This window comes from Anoplolepis gracilipes, chromosome 13 (assembly GCF_047496725.1).
Source record: "Anoplolepis gracilipes chromosome 13, ASM4749672v1, whole genome shotgun sequence".
In the NCBI taxonomy this organism is placed as follows: domain Eukaryota; kingdom Metazoa; phylum Arthropoda; class Insecta; order Hymenoptera; family Formicidae; genus Anoplolepis; species Anoplolepis gracilipes.
In genome coordinates this window covers 608,983-626,634 of record NC_132982.1, presented here as the reverse complement: position 1 = coordinate 626,634, position 17,652 = coordinate 608,983, and the positions used below count along the sequence as shown (strand labels likewise).

Sequence of the window (17,652 nt, the reverse complement as noted above, 5' to 3'; positions counted from 1 at the left end):
ATAAGATTTTAGTATTGCTTCTCCTTGTATATTTGTATTAAGAACTGCTTTGATTGATATAGTTTTTGTTCTTAAAGCGTATGATAATTTTCCGGAAAAAGCGTTTTGTCTTTTTAAAACGTAATCGTTTGATGAATCTTGTACAGAAGAGCAAGAACTTTGTACAGAAGTCGCATTCTCTGATGTCTCCTCAGAATCCGTACTCTCGATCTGTTTAATACAATAAACGATAAATGTTGCTAAATAAATGAATTTATTCAAAATTAAAAAGATTCTCCATATTTATTCCTACTATTATTATGCCTACTAACAGGTATTTTCTTTTGCGCGTACGCCAGCGTCCATTTTTTTTAAAATTCGAGTCGTAATCCGATAGGTGTAATCATTTCCTTTATAAGTTCCGGGGTAAGATCGGACAGATTATCGTCACTAATCTGATTTTCTTAAGAAAAATTGCATAAATATTCAATGATTATTATCTTGAATAGCAACTGAATTTGGAATAAAATGCGAAACCAAACCAAAATTTAGTTCGTAAAATGAAATATTTAGTTGAATGAAAGATTCTTTTGCTCAAGAAACAAAATTTTTTAAATATTTGCAAAATGTTTTGTTAACATTTTATGCTCATTTTGTCGAAGCAAACTTTTTGTCATTTTTTAGAATATAATCAAATATTTTAAGAGACTATAAAAACTCGATTATATTCTAAAAGATGACAAAAAGTTTGCTTTGACAAAATGAGCATAAAACGTTAACAAAACATTTTGCAAACATTTAAAAAATTTTGTTTCTTGAGCAAAAGAATCTTTCATTCAACTAAATATTTCATTTTACGAACTAAATTTTTGTCTAAGAACACTGTGAGGATAAAATTGTAAAATCGAAAATATTTTTCTTCAATGTACTTTCATTACTACATGGATATTTGATGGTATGCTTATAGATAGACACTGTGTACTATATATACGCATACGCATACCAAACCTTTGTGTACATTTTTTTACGAACACTTTTTACCCGTATATCACGGAAAATATTTTATGACAATAAAGAAATAGCAATCCAAACATTATTGGAATCATAATAAATTATGATGAAATCTTACGGTTTTACTGATAAATTATTTTGATATAATCAATTGTTGCATAAGAAAATGTGTAAAAAATGCGTTAACAACTTAAATTACACAATTGAAAACATACAGTAGATATTTTCGAAATAAAACGGTGTGACTTATAGAATGAACCTTGCAAATAACGATAATAAATAATTTTTTAAAATAATACATACCTTCTAATACTTTTATTATGTTTGATTCAACCGAATCTTTCAGGCCCCAACTGCGAATAATATTGGCCATAATGTTTGTTCTTCATACGTTTCACAATTAACGATTAACTTGTAATAATTAACCACGAAACTACACAAAAACAGTATTGTAAGATAATTACGTATTTCACGAAACTTTTGTAAAACACTCGTATCCGTCAGGACTAGTTTGTTCTCGTCTTCTCCCCTCCATGAGGGCCTCTACGCGAGGTCCTCGCTGTGCCGCCTGCGCACCGCGGTGTGCGCGTTGATTAAGCCCCCGAATTTCGTACACTGAAAAAAAATTTACTTAATCTAAAAAAATATGTAGTTCAATACGTTCAAACAAGCATTTATTTAAATTAAGCAAGAATATTTTTAAATTAGTAAAATATATTGTCTATTTTACTATTCAGCAATATATTTTATTGATTCAAATATGTTTTTGCTTAATTTAAATAAATACTTATTTGAACGTATTGAACTAAATATTTTTTTAGAGTAAATAAATTTTTTTTCAGTGTACATATAAAAAACGCACATTTCTTCTACAACGGATAACTTTATCAGTGAGAAGATACGCAACATATGAGCGCACACAAAGAAAGGGCCGTGTATGTGTACGGCTCGGCGATTCGGCTTCTTCCTTATACCCCTTCTATATGGCAACAGGCAATGTTGAAAATGATATCCTGTGCGATTAAACTAGCGGCATCTCGCTTAGCGGTATTACAACACAAGCGAAATTCAATTAAATTTTAATCGTTAAATCAAACTTTTGTTTAGTCAAAAGAAACAGATAAAATTTATAAATCCGTCGAGTTTTGGTTAATGATTTTGTTCATCTGATGGAATAAAACTTATGATTATTGTTTCAAATCGGTTGAACGGAATTAATTGAATGGAACTAAATATTGCACAATGGAACCAACAAAAATATCGATCAACCATTATGATATCGTAGAATGAACAAAATCGATGATCAAAACTTACTGATCGATTTATACATTTATTGTGTTTACTTCGACTAAATGAAACTTGTACTTTGTCGTTTTGATTTAGTTGAATTACTATTCGCGTAAAGTAGTTGACTTAACACGATGATTAAGTAATTTTCAATAACATACTTTAGTTGTCGATAGAGTTAAATAACATGTATATTTAGCTAAATCATGCATCAAACAACTAAGTATTTGATGAATTTAAAAACGTCTATCAACAATAAATTTAGTTTCTTTTCGATCACACTTAGTCCATCTATCAAAATGATTTGAACAAATGCGAAACTTTTTGTTACTTTAAAAGAATAAATTTGATAAACTCTGTTCTTTGAATAAACAAAAATTTTTTTGATCCTACTAAATTATTTATTTAAAAATACGCTATATTTTTTAATTAACACGAAATTGTTTAGTCCTCTCGATATTTGGAAATCAAATAAATATATTGAAATGACAACTAAATATTTTAAAATATATATATAAATAGTTATAGTATTTCGAACAAAATAATTTAGTTGGGTACTTTTCATGCAAAAATCGATATCACTTGATTTAATTAACTGTTGCTTATCACAAGGAACTAAACAACTGTTAAATTCACCAAATTTTTTGGCAACTAAACGAATTTAGTTCGTGCAGCAAATTTTTTTTTTCAGTGTAGCGTGAGAAACTGCTGTCTCTTAACAAGATATCTATTCGTGAAATATTTGCGTGGGAAAGTTTGCAGTACGTAACAGTCTGTATATTCTGGGATATCCTGTATATATAAACGTGTATACATAATATGTATGTTTAAACATATAAATATGCGAGACTTGATACTACCGTGTCTCTTTAGTTTTGAGATCTTATGTTTTTTATTTTGTTAAATATTTTGATAACAAGATGTATAAAATAATTCAAAAAATTAAAACAAACAATGAAAATAATGAGCACAATCTTACACTGCAAATTGTTATTTCAAGTATTTAATAACGCAGAACATTTATAGTCTGTTTTTAAATTTCGTATTACAATTATTTGCAAATATATTTTATAAAATGTACAACATTATAATATCAGTAATCAATTATATTGATATCTAAAAAACGTTTATAAACGAATTTATTTTTCATATGACATTATAAAGGCACAATGACTGACATCAAAATAGAATCCCTATTAGAGCAAATTACTCAATGTGTTGAAGCAGCAAACAGATAAAATAACCTTTTTTTCTTAATTCTATTTGTGAAACTTAATAAACATGATTAGTTAAATTTTCTTTTATATATCTTATAAAATATTATGTTAAAAGAAAGATGTTTTAGCTGCAAAAAAATTCTTAGATTAAGAATGCGAAATGTATTCTTACGTTCTAATTTTATATTTAATCTAACGGCTCTGGGACAAGAACTGCGACAGAATCAAAATTTCTTTCATTCTTTTATAAACAAGGTAAATACTAATAGGCAAATATTAATAATAAATAATAATTTTTAATTCGTATTTTACTTAATATATAATCTATTATTACACAGTTAATACAAGAACAAATATATGCATCAAATGAACTCAGATATCAAAAGTAAATATAAAACTCGTAAGTTTTTGTCCATAGTTTATTTATATGTTTCCATTGTTGTGTTATAATGTAAAATTCATATAGTGTCAGCAAAATAATTTTTTTCAAAAATTTAATTAAAACGCTATTAAAGTATTTATTTTAATTGTTAAAACATTATTAAAATGTTTAATTTTGTTAAAGATGTTAAAGGTTTTTCTTTTTTTCTAAATTTAATTTTAATAATAATTTTCAAAGTAACATATTGAATTTTGCTATTATAAGAAACTAATTAACATATATACAAACACACATATGTACGCACGCGCGCATAAAATTTTTAATATTGTTTTTTAAATAATATAGGTAGGACATTTCTTGATATTCTAATCAGGGATCCGGACCGAACCGGAATTGAAACCGAAAACCGTTCCGTAACCCTTTTTTTAGATGAACTGAAACTGAAATCAAATTTTATAAAATTTATAACACCGAAATCATAACCGAACCAATAATATTATTTATGGTTAACAGTTTTTTTCGGTTCTTAATCTATGTATGTATAGATCTGTTTTTCATAGTTGAATCAATATGACAACTTAATGCTCGATTGAAAATGCTTAATTTTTTAATAATAAGTTTTTAGAAATATTAGTTTGGAGTAAAATAACATTATGCTTTTTTAGATTTTTTAACCGTTTTAAATTTTTTATTATTATTGTTACTTATTAATAAAACATAGAAGAATTAAGATATAAGCGACATAGAGATAATATCTCTAGAGATATTATCTCTATGTCGCTTATATCTTAATTCTTCTATCTAAATCCACTAAATTAATCACATTTTAGTTTATCTTTTACATATGTATATGCATAAAATAAAACATTGTATTAAATAATATAATTTTTATTTTTATTTATCGTCATCTGCAAATGTACAATTTAATAAAATAAATATAAAAAAAGTCATTTTATTAAATTTATCATTACACTTCAAACTCTTTCCGTACAAGTAACTATAACCGAAAAAAAAGTTTTAAAAAACCGTAATTTTTTTGGTTTCGGTTTCATTTATTGATCAAGAAACCGAAACTGAAACACTTATTCGATGTTTTATTAAACCGGAACCGAACTGAAAAAAGCTTTTGGTCCAGGTCCCTGATTCTAATAGAGGTATTTCATGAGGATAAGTTTTCGCAAGAAATAATATATGATAATCTAATTACGATTATACTAGCGGTATGTAATGTTACGTTCCGGCACCAAAATTTTTCTCATTTACTTCTAAGAAATACTAAACTTATAATATAAAGCCAAACGACAAGTTACCGACTACATTTTAGCCGATAAGTTATTCACTAAGACAAGTTACCCATTATAACCGTTACCGACTCTAGCTGACAGTACGAAACGTTAATCATAAAGTAGCTGCTCTCCCACCACCATAAGACTCTCCCGCTACTCCGAACCCTTAGATAACCCTTCCTACCCCCACTTTCCAACCCCGACCTGCACAAACCGAGGGACCTCGAAACAGTCCCAAAAATCGACACATCAATTCGAGACTCTGAGCGATGCACTTCTCTCTCTAGAAGTGCTCCTCATCCTTGCGATTCTATCTCCATACGCGATTCCATTTCCAAATCAGCACGCTTTCCATATCCACATTCGTTTCCATTTCGGTACGTGATCCTATTTCATACAGTTCCTCTGCAACGTCATTCTACTTCATGCGAGCGCCTGTTATATCGTTACTTTATTATACTACGTCTGTACACCCTGCGTCAGTTCTCCGCGCCGATAGCTCTCCGATTCATATTCACGCGTCACCACTGTAACCATCCAATGTAAGGTTAGTCAAAAATACACGTACTTACGAAACCTCATTGTGCATTAATACCAAAACGTACCTGAACCCAGTCCGCATTTTCTACGTTCGGCGTCATATTAAATTTTAATCCGATCCTTAACAGACCTGGTTTCGACCATTAACCAAACCAGCGACGTAGCGGTGCAAACAATTGCACGCTCGTTACTACCCCTTCGCAGCCGATATTGTGCTAATACTCTGCACATACGGTACTCCTACCCTAAAACCAAACTTATACCTTCTCCTGGAAGCATCGTGCTAATATTCTGCACATGCCACCTCCCTACCTCAAAACCAATGGTCGAACCCATCGAACACGCGAAATTAATTTGATCTTTTTGTAGATGCCAAAAATAAGAAGAGGCGGACACAAATTCCACGCGCGACGTTTATATTACGAATACAAATACGCCCCCGTCAGTGAAGCGGATAGTGAATTCCTCGGGACGGATCGTCTATATTTTGACTTAGAGTACGAGGCGTACTTTAACCCGACGCTACGAACAAAGCAGGTCAAACCTCTGAGGACGGACATCCGCATAAAATCTATGGGATATTTTCCGTGGCCGCGCAAACTGATACAGTTGGACACACAGCTACTGTTCCCCCCTCTGCCGCCCGCGAATTACGTACCGGGAGATCCGAGGAAGACCCGCTACCTCCAGATACACGACGAAATATTATACCTAAATTACGGGTGTTCCACCCCCGAGCACTGGGGTTCCGCGGAACAACCGATAGTAATAGATTAATATTACACGGAACGAAATATAACGATATCTCGTAGCAGCGTCACTCAAAATACGAAGCTTGGAAAACCTAGAGTTTTCTCGTGCCTACACTTTTACGACCGACCCTTTTTTTTTTGCTTCCTGCGTTTCGCTTGGGCCAGCTCGCCCTCCGCTAAACCCTTCCAAAATAGTATTTTCGCTCCGCGCTGCAGAGACCGGTTTACGACCGCCCCTTTTTTTTTATTTCCTGCATTTCGCGTTGACCATTCTCTCTCTTGTCGAGATTTTCTCGAAGACAATACTTGTTTCCAAGTTAATACTCGTTTCAAATATTGTATAACGCGCGTGTTATTTTATTCATTAATTTGTAAACAATTAATATTTAAACCGAATAAATATAGGAAACCTATTTTTCGTTATTCAATTATTTTTTACTCCTTCCTTATTCTGACCACGACTAATAACAACGCTTTATGCAAGCAATAACAATAATAGTATTTAACCATGACCTATTGACAACACACCTACATGTGTTACGGACAACTGCGCCCCATACGGGAGGGCCACCCCTCCCCTCCTGCCGTCGAAGCGCGTCACCGATTAGGAAACGTCCGTTGCACCTACATCTCGGGATTTGCTCATAAATTAGAACTTGCCCCGTATTGCGCATCTTGCTTTGTAAATTCCGACGACATTGATAGAGATTCTTGCGCGTACTTCAACGTACACCTCGCGCTCGACAGCACGCGCTATTCCGGCGTGTATTGCACGGTCTGCTCTCGTAATCTAGCAGAGTTTTTCCCGTTCGACTGCGACCGGTGCGTTAACACCTACGCCGACTTCCTCAGAGATTTGAGAAATAGAAACATCTATTACTACTCGTTAGCGGACCCTATTAAAGTCTTCGTTAGCGGAACCATCCCCGAGGAGTTCACATCACGCGACTTCCCTTAGTCAGTAATCGCCATATCCCTATTACTTCGCCGTTGGTAAGGAAAAACATCCATCGTCCGGATAAGCCTAGTCGCGAGGAATCCCCAGAAGCTTAGCTTCTGAAATACGCGACCGGTCAGGCAAAAGGTCCGACCACTCTTAAAAGCCGCGACCCCGTTTGACGTAACAGTAAAATATTTGTATATAATGTTTTTAAAACGTAATTATATTTGTATATAAGCAAAATATAATATATTATATTAAATATAAAAAATCAGGAAGGAATACGGCTAATAAAAATCCAGCGCGATAAATAAATATAATACACTTACATTGTGTAAAAATTCTCTTTAATAATAATAAATGTTTCAGTTCTTTCTTTAAATCATCTTCAACATATATAAAGATAAATAACATACCAATAAAAAAATTGAATATAAATTAAGACTCATATAGACTAAAGATTTTAATAAGAATTTGGACACAAACCCCATGTTTACTATATTTCATCTAAATCCTACGAGAATGAGAAATGTAATCGGAAAAACGAACACACTCGTATAATCTGTTATAATCAGTATGGTAAGACTAAAAATTCGAAGTGGCTATTGGTGGCAAAGTATGCGCTTATCTGGGAGAACACGAGTTCGATACTGTTCCTTTTTTTCTAAAATAATAAAATATCATATAATAAAATCTAAAATAATATTTATTTACTTAATTTGAAAGAGAAAAAAAATATAACAAAAATTAAATTTTTAAACATATTTTTTCGTACACGTTGTCGATATCTATAATTCACTTTAATCGATGATATTATCGTCTGCTATAATTTAAAATTTATTGAAAATTTTCCCTTTTAAATAAAATAAATTTACACCTAATATTTTAGAGGTGGACTTAAAAGATCCCCCTCTGTATAACTGTCATTAAAATCCGAGAATAATACGACGCACCTTTTCTTATTATCTTCATCATATTTTTGCAACAATTATTGAAAAGTCCTCAAAAAATTAAATGTTCTGGGTTTCTACGTTTATTTTTATATGTTGAAAATGGTTTAACAAAAGGACTGAAACATTTATAAAGAGGATTTTTACATAAATATAAGTACATTTATTTACTGCTTTCGACTCTTATTGGGCCTATTTCTTCCCGATTTTTTATATTCAACATATCAGAAACTTTTTTGTATTTTTCTTGTTTATTGTATTAATCATTAAATGAGATTTTTCTTTATTAGAGTTTCGACACAACCTCTGTTACGATTGATTTTGCGATCTTTATGTTAGCAAATTTCCCAGAGATACAAGTACGTACTTATTAAATTTATCCAAAAATAATTTTTTCGTAACAAACTGATCGTTGCAAATGATACAATTCTCTATGATAAATATAAAAAAATATTTCTTAATAATAAAAGTAATAATAAAAAATTCTTTTTCTTTTAATAATAAATTCTCTTATTTACACAAATAATAATAATTTGTTTAAAGTCATCTCTTGATATTATGTTATATAAATTATATAGTAATTTCTAAATAGTTTAATAGAATTATTAAATTGCTATAGCTTTGTTCAAATTAAAATTTAAATATGAATTGAATAAACTTTTTCTTATTTAAAGTAATTATAAATACATTTATAACAAATAAGCAAATAAGCAATTATACATCATATATCAAACTTATTACATCAAACTTATTACAAATTTGCTTAGATAAAAATTTTATTAAACTTTACAATAGGAAAAAGTGTATAAAGAATTATGGAAAATTTATGGAACGAAAACTCCAAAATCTGCTCCAATTAAATACGAAGATTTAGTACATATGAATTACTTAGATTGTCATTAAAGAAACTATGAGAATATTTCCTCCTGGTCCTATAGTTACACAATATCTAACAGAGGATGTAAACATAGGTTTGTTTTCAAATATAATTATCTTGTTATTTTGTAGGTACGTTATTATTATATATTTAATTAATATTACATATCGCTTAAATACAAAAAAAAACTATATTTTTTAAAGAGAAATTGAATTTATTTAATATATATCTATATATTTATAATGAACTATATATAACTAATATATTTTATTTAAAAATTACGGTCTTAATTCATGCTTATATCTATTTAAAGCTAAATATAAAGTAAACAATAATATGAACATTTTGTAAGATTGATATTTTTCTTTTTGTGCAATTATTTTTGAAATTTATTTAGATTTATAAAAGTAAAATTAAAAAAATGAACTTAATCCTAATTATCTTAATTTTAACATACATTATCAAGGTTAACATATGTATGTTATCAAGATTACTATTCTGAATATTTTTCAAAAGGTTTTAAGCGTCGCTCATTGTTTATTAAACAGTTATTAATAAAAAAATTTCCATAAATTTTATGTAATTTTCAGATTATGTACATTTTATAAAATGCTATACGCTTAAAACTTTGGTAATTATTTACTATAGGGGAGGCAGCTTCAATGACCTTGACCTTGACATATATTGTCAAGGTCACTGTCCTGAGTAATGTTCAAAAGGTTTTAGCCGTCGCTCGTTATTTCTTAAAAAATTATTAACAAAGAAAGTTTGACAAATAGGATATTATTATTCGTTCGTAGGAGTAGTTATATATCTTATATTGTATATTGTATAATTTTATTTAATTTATTTTATTTTATTTATCTATTTACATTTTCACTTTGAGGATACTTAATAGCCATTACTTCGAAAAAAGCATCTAATCGTTTTTCAAAATCAAATCTCTTTTTAAATATAAACTCTGCTAAATAATGAATAAAATGTGCCTCTTTACGACCATACTCTCAGTGAACAATAATACGAAAGGCTACAGTCTATACACACACACACGCACGCACGCACGCACGCACGCACGCACGCACGCACGCACGCACGCACGCACGCCCGCCCGCACGCCCGCCCGCACGCACGCACGCCCGCACGCACGCCCGCCCGCACGCACGCACGCCCGCACGCACGCACGCACGCCCGCACGCACGCACGCACGCACGCCCGCACGCCCGCACGCACGCACACACACACACACGGGGGGGTGCAAGAGGGGACCTTCGCCCCTCCTCTCCTGCACCCACCCGTCTACCTCGCTTCGCATATACGTTGCAAGACAAAACAAAGTTCACATGGGTTAGCAACTTTCCACAAGAAGCAAAGGTGGACGGGGTGGGTGCGGGAGAAGGGGGGGGGGCAAACGCCCCCTCTTGCACCCCCCGTGTGTGTGTGTTATGAAAAGATTCCCTGGCCCATATTTATATTATTCCATGCAAAATTCAAAGCACGCGTTACTTAGGAGTGTACTTTCTACAAGATATATCAAAGTCGTCATTGACGAGGTGTCTCTTAAAGTAATTTTTTTTACATGTATGTATCATTCCGCTCACGCGATTGATTTAATACACCTAAATAAATAAACCTGCTTTATTAAATATATATGAGGTGAAATGAAAATTATGTCCTATTTATGAAATTTGTTGGTTGATAATAACTTTCTAAGAAACAACGAGCGACGGCTAAAACCTTTTGAACATTACTCAGGACAGTGACCTTGATAAAATTTGTCAAGATCAAGGTCATTGGAGGTGCCTCCCCTATAGTAAATAATTACCAAAACTTGTAGATTTTAGAAGATACTTATTATCAAAACAATGACCTTGAGAACATATGTCAAGATAAAGATATATCATTGGGTTTGGGTTTGTTTTTCTAAAATTTTATCAATATATGTTTTAGGAGTTTATTCTTCCAAAAGGCACTAATGTTTTATTGGCAATAATAATTCTTGCACATCGAAATGAAAAGTATTGGCCTAATCCGTTCGTATTTGACCCGGATAGATTTCTCTCTGAAAAAAAAGGAATATTTTATTTCTCTTACTACATGCCGTTTAGTATGGGACTTAGAAGTTGTATAGGTAAGCACAATATAAAACGTATGTTATCATAAAATTAATTTACATATATAAATAACTGACAATCTTTTGCAGGTAAACATTATGCAATGATTTCAATGAAAGTTGTCTTAGCAACTTTGATACGAACATTTATATTCAAAAGAGATAAAAATATTTCAATCGATAAAATTAAATTAAATACAGATATAACTCTATCTTCTGTTGAACCTCTGGAAGTCAAAATTGAAAAACGAAATGTGGATTGAGATTCTATAGGAAAATACTTATTGAAAGATAATCTAATATTTTTTGTATGGTGTTTTCTGCATAGGGTAAACTCGGCTAAGATAGCCATAGTTTTTTAAAATGCAAAAAACATTTTTATTTTTGTTATTTTTTAATAGTGTTTCATATTATCTTTACTGAAGCTTAAAGTATGTAATATTATCGAAATTAAAAAGAAAATATTTAATAGAAATTTTGTATTATCAAAATAGTACATTACCAACTTTTAGGGAAAAGATGACCATAGTATTAAGAGACAATTGGCCATACATATTTAATGTTAAAAATGTATCTGACATTTTGTAAAAATATTATTTCACATGTTTAATTTAATTTAATTTTTACAATATTGAATACATATGTACTAGGGTTGACGATTATCCGTTTATCCGGATATCCAAAATAGAAATAGATTTGAGATTAAATATGTTATTGAAGATATCCGGATTCGAACAAGAACCAAATATTCAAACAGATTCGATCCGAACAAGATCCGGATGTTCGAATCCGAATATGTTTGAAACCGTTTGTTACTCGGATCTTCCGTTATCTTTCTTTATATATCTCATTGCAACCATGTTTACTATTGCCAGCTGCTAGCAGTATATGTATGCAAAGACACTTTTGTTGTGATGACAACAGATCATATAATAATTTTTAAATTTAAATTTTATTTTTAAATGCTAAAAAAAGATAGATTTTTAAGTTTTTATAAATTGTTATTTCTCAACATAAAACAAAAACTTAATATATATATACAAAAGCTTAAATAAAAAAGTTTATGGAATACACGCATTGCTTAAAACTTAAAATTAAATATCATTTGAATCAATCAATTAAATAAGTTATACATTAGAAAGTATGTTTAGATTTTGGAACAGAAAGACAAGAACATTGACATTGGTAGGATCAAGGCAACATCTTTTTGGAGTTACAATGTTTCCACATGTGGAAAACACTCTTTCAGATCCGGCTGATGATGCTGGTATACTGAGATATTTCTTTGCAAATAAAGCCAGTGCTGGAAACTTCTTCTCATTCATTTTCCACCATACGAAAGGATCTGCGTTGTGACTTATCTGCGATTCTGCAATATACCGCGCGAATTGAGCTTGAGCAGTATATCGACTTGATTAGGTTTGAAAAAGGAAATCCAAAGCACTCTCTTCTGATTTTTTATTTTGAGTTTCCTCTGCAGAATCGAGTCCATCATAAAGCTTGGCACAAATTGCGACTTTCACTGCTTCTCTTGCTTCACGTTCTGCAATTTCTAAATTCTGAGCAATTTTTGCACTGGTTACTGATCTGTCAGCGAGGACACTTCCACGGGACGTCTATTCTTCAGGAGGCACTCAAGCACATCATATGTGGAGTTCCAACGTGTAGGAACGCTTTGTATTAATTTAAGCACAGGCATCTTAAGATTCTCCTGATTTGCTTTTAACGCTTCCCATGCAATGTTTGAACGACGAAAGTGCCCAACCATTTTTCTTGCCTTTTGGCAAAATATTTCAATTTCTTTGATTTCTAATCCTTTTGATATTGCAAGCTGCATGGTATGTGCTGCACATGTTGCTCCCTCATTTACTGTTAAATTCGGTAGAGCTTTGACAGCGTTTATCACATTTATAGCGTTATCTGTAACCACAATTGTAGTTTTTTCATCAATTTCCCATTCACAAAGAACTTCTAATATCCTTTCACTTATATGAATAGTCGTATGGCGTTCTTCGACTTCCCCTGTTGTCAGTGTATAAGATTTTATTTCCCAATTGTCCGTTAAAAACTGACCAATCACTGTCATATATGCATCTTGAGTTTTTGAAGTCTAAAAGTCCGAAATGCAAGTGACAGACACGGCCTTGGACATCTCAAACTTAATCTTTTCTTTTACACCATCTTAAAGTAAATGCAGTCTTTTCTTAAGGGTCTCAGAGCAGGGTATCTGTATACAGAGTGTCCGGTAATAATCACCTCTCTAGGGCAAATAGAGCAAGTCAAACTGAACATGAAAGTCCTCTACCATTTTGCGATCTTCATAATAATTATCGAGAAATTAATTAACAAAGATTAACAAATCCGCCCAAGTATAAGCGCGCAGCGAGAAGGCCCATTCCACTGCTGCGCGGTTACTATTAGGCGCGCTACTCATATGCATTCATTGCCAGTCATAGACCGCTCCTCCTATCATTCAATGAGCGCCTAGTAACCGCGTAGTAGTAGGATGGGTCTTCTCGTCCCGCGCTTGTACTCGCCCGAATTTGTCAATCTTTGTTAATTAATTTTTCGGTAATTATTACGAAGATCGCAAAATGGTAGAGGACTTTTATATTCAGTTTGACTTGGTCTATTTGCCCTAGAGAGGCGAGGCGATTATTACCGGAAACCCTGTATATAAAAATAATTATATTATTACATTATTATATTTTATTACTATATTATTATATTACTATATATTATATTATTATATTATTATATTATATATTATATTATTATATTATTATTGTTATATATTATTATATTATTATTATTATTATTATTATTATTATATATTATATTTTTTATTATTACTATTATTATTATTATAATTATTACGTTACCTTTCTATCATAACCTTGTATGAGGAATCAACAGTAGCCATGAAACTACGAAATCCTTCAGATTCAGTGAAAGAGATGGGCAATTGGTTTAAAATATAACGTGTCGCCTTTCCCGACGTCTCGGATAATGCTCGCCGGTTCTAGGATTCGGGAGAAGGACGGGCACGGCGGGTGATAGACTGCTCTTTTCCGTATGTCGTGCTTTAATCGAGTTTATGGTTCATTTAAAGCGTGAATATTTACATGTTTGCGAGGGGGAGGGAATATATACAAGGGCGGTATGTACAGGAGGATCGTCGGTGTTGGCCCTGCCGATGTTGGCTCGGTGGTGGTGTCCGCGGATTCGGATCGCTCGGCGGTCGGGGGCGTGCGTCCTGGTGGTCGACGAATTGGCGGTTCGTTCGGAGGCATCCGGGTGGCGGACGACGTAACGGTTCGGTCGGTGGCGTCCTGACGGTGGACGACTTAACGGTGCAGTCGGCGGCGTCCTGGCGGCGGACGGCTTAACGGTGCGGTCGGCGGCGTCCTGGCGGCAGACGGCTCTCTCTCTCTCTCTCTCTGGTCGCCCGAAGATGGGCGGATCGGTGTGTGTCGTCCGGAAATGGACAGATGTCAATGTTATTCGCCCGGAGACGGGCGGTTTGCGTGTGTCGTCCGGAAACGGTTTCGCTCTCGTGCTCGGGGCCGGAGGCCGGGGACGCCCGGTCGGTTCAACGAGAACGCTCGTTGTCTGGAGGATCGTAGCAAGGATAGTCGCTGGTGTCTGGAGTTTCGAGAGAACTCTTTCACGGAAGAATCAGGTCAGGAATAGGTGCCGGCTTTGTGGCCGAGCTTATATACCCGTTGGCCCGCCTCCCATTCTCGGTTCCGAGCAGAGTAGGGAGATCGGGAGGCCCAACGTTGTATCGTTTGGTGGCGCCGAAAGGCGTCGATTATTTTGCAGGGGCGGCTGTTTGGCCCCTGGTGACTTTGTCACAAAAATAATAAGTCGTGCTAGAGCTAGAGCAATCTTCTCTTGCTTCTGTTTTTATCGTCCTCGTGCGGTGTGTCTTATCACCCGCGATGGACTTGCAACAAGCATCGTTATATCACTTATATTGATCAGAATTCTGAGAATCATCAGACTCTTGATTATTGATGTTGCCTTCATTCTCTTTTTGTCTATAATAAATAAATAAAATTAAACAAATTATGAAATAAGTAAGACTCTCATATGTGAAAACATCAATAAAATAATTAAAATTAAAGGTAATATAAAATAAATGAAAAAATGCATATTATAATAGCAGCAAGAAAAACATTATTTATAAGATAAAATAGTGTAACATGATAGTAACTTAAAGAATTTACTATTTACCGTCGCTTTTGATTATCAGGATTCATTAAATGAACAGATTTCAGAGGTTTATTTAGACAGAAGGTTGATCCATGTGTCATAAATATAGAATTACATATATTGCATGTTGCTTCGACGTTGTCTGCGGAAGCCGTGCAATATTGCCGTACCCAACTTCTCTTCTTCGACATTGTAATGAAATGTTTCAAACCTTAAACGACACATGAATCATTACTGTGTATGCAAGACACCAAAAATGCATTTTAGAGTAACTTGGTTCGTTAAAAAAGAATTGTATGTAGCAAATATTTATGAAATATATTGTGTAAGAATTTTTTATGTGTATTAATTAGAGAATATAAACATATTTATTATACTTTTATAGATACATTCAATTGTTTACAGTTGAATGTACCTATATACAGTTTTTGTTAGTTTTCAACGAATCAAGTTATTTGTAAAGATGCATTTATTATACCAGTTATCTCTGCATATACAATAATAATTTATTTCCTACCTGATTGAACTATTAATAATTAATACGCGAAGTTAACTTTTATTAATGTTTATTACTTGTCAATAGTGCAAAAGCCTGATTAAGCGACTTTTGTGAAGTTAGCCCCTCATTAAAAAAATTACTAGAATTCTGGCCAGTGATGCCAGAACGTGGACGCGGCGGCTCCCGGCTCACATGACGCACACACAAGCGCCCGTGTAGATGTGAGTTCTGCGCATGCTCGGCGCCACATATACACGGCTCGCGCTTGTGTGTGCGTCATATGAGCCAGGAGCCGCGCACAGAGTTCTATATATAACTAGACCGCTGATTTTCTTATATACTAAATCTGAAAATTGACCCCGAAAAATATGTACTACATTGGTGGGATAGAAAAGGAGGGGATAGATATGTAATATAGCTGCTATAGAAAACTCGTTTCTGAGTGACATGGTTGAATGGTTGATTACAATAATTAAAATTTAAAATTCTTCCCAAAGTGTGTCTATTTTATAACTACATAAATATTACTAAATAAATAATAATTTTATATATTTCAATTTTTATTTTTAAATATACATTTCTCCTCTGTTACATGTACATGTACATATACAGGGTGTCCCATAACTCGCGAACCACCTGTGCAAGTAGAGTAGATTAAATTGAGTAAAAAAGTTATCTACCTGTAGCGGCCACGAACCACCACAAGCGCCTGCAAACGCGCAAACAGCAATACGCGCGATAGCCCGCGCGCGAGACTCATTACGCGGCGCAAGCACGCGAGAGTCAAACTGCTAGTGAAATCCCACGCGCGGAGATTAAGAGCGAGCGCCCGGACAACCCAGGAGCACGCCACGCTCTGCAAGGCAGCTTATGCTCACGCATAGAGGCGCGCAATTCAAATTGACATAACGTCCAGGCGAAATAGAATACCTCGGCCGCTCCTCACACCCCGATCACCCGGGCCGTTCCGAGAGCAGCGAGAGCCACGAGATTCGCCGGAATCACCACCACGAAGGGTCGGCTTCACGCTCCTGCCGTAGAAATTGATCCCGATCGACCTGTCTTCACCACGAAGGACGTGACCACCCAGGATCCTGCTGGACCCTTAGAATATGTGCGCCGCTTACTTCACCATCCCAGTCGTGGGAACTTCCAGGGAGGCTCTCACCACTACCACCATCACCAAGGCGCAACAGCAGAAGGAATCAAGCCACGCAGACCATCTCTACACCACATATAAATAGAGGGACTCAGAGCCAGCCTCGCAGTAGGGAGCGTACCGTAGCGAGCCGTACAACACGTCGCATCCACACGCGACCAGGCCAGCCAGTACGACAGCGACTGGGAAGTCTCCACTGCAGAGCACGGCACGCAGACAGAGCCTGAGCGAGCAAAGAAGGACGAAGCCAAGACCGTCGATGCCAATAATAACCAGACGGACTGCTGGGGATCCGTGAGAACCACAAAGGCAGCTCTTAAAATTACTTGACGTTCGCGGCGGCGTTAATTACACAAACGGCCCTTTTCAGGGCCACCAAAAGATAACATTAAACCGCGTTTTCGTAAGAGACTTCACATCCCATGTACATATGTAAATAGAGTCA

At 34.2% G+C, this 17,652-nt stretch overlaps 1 long non-coding RNA gene across 1 annotated transcript; it reads right to left on the bottom strand.

The window, feature by feature from the left end:
- Positions 1–370: 370 nt before the first annotated feature.
- LOC140672691 (uncharacterized) lies at positions 371–1,481 on the bottom strand. The gene is made up of 3 exons (XR_012047938.1): positions 1,455–1,481; positions 1,294–1,343; positions 371–442 (listed from the first exon to the last, which is right to left on the bottom strand). It is a non-coding gene; the product is annotated as an uncharacterized lncRNA (long non-coding RNA).
- Between the last annotated feature and the right edge of the window lie 16,171 nt (positions 1,482–17,652).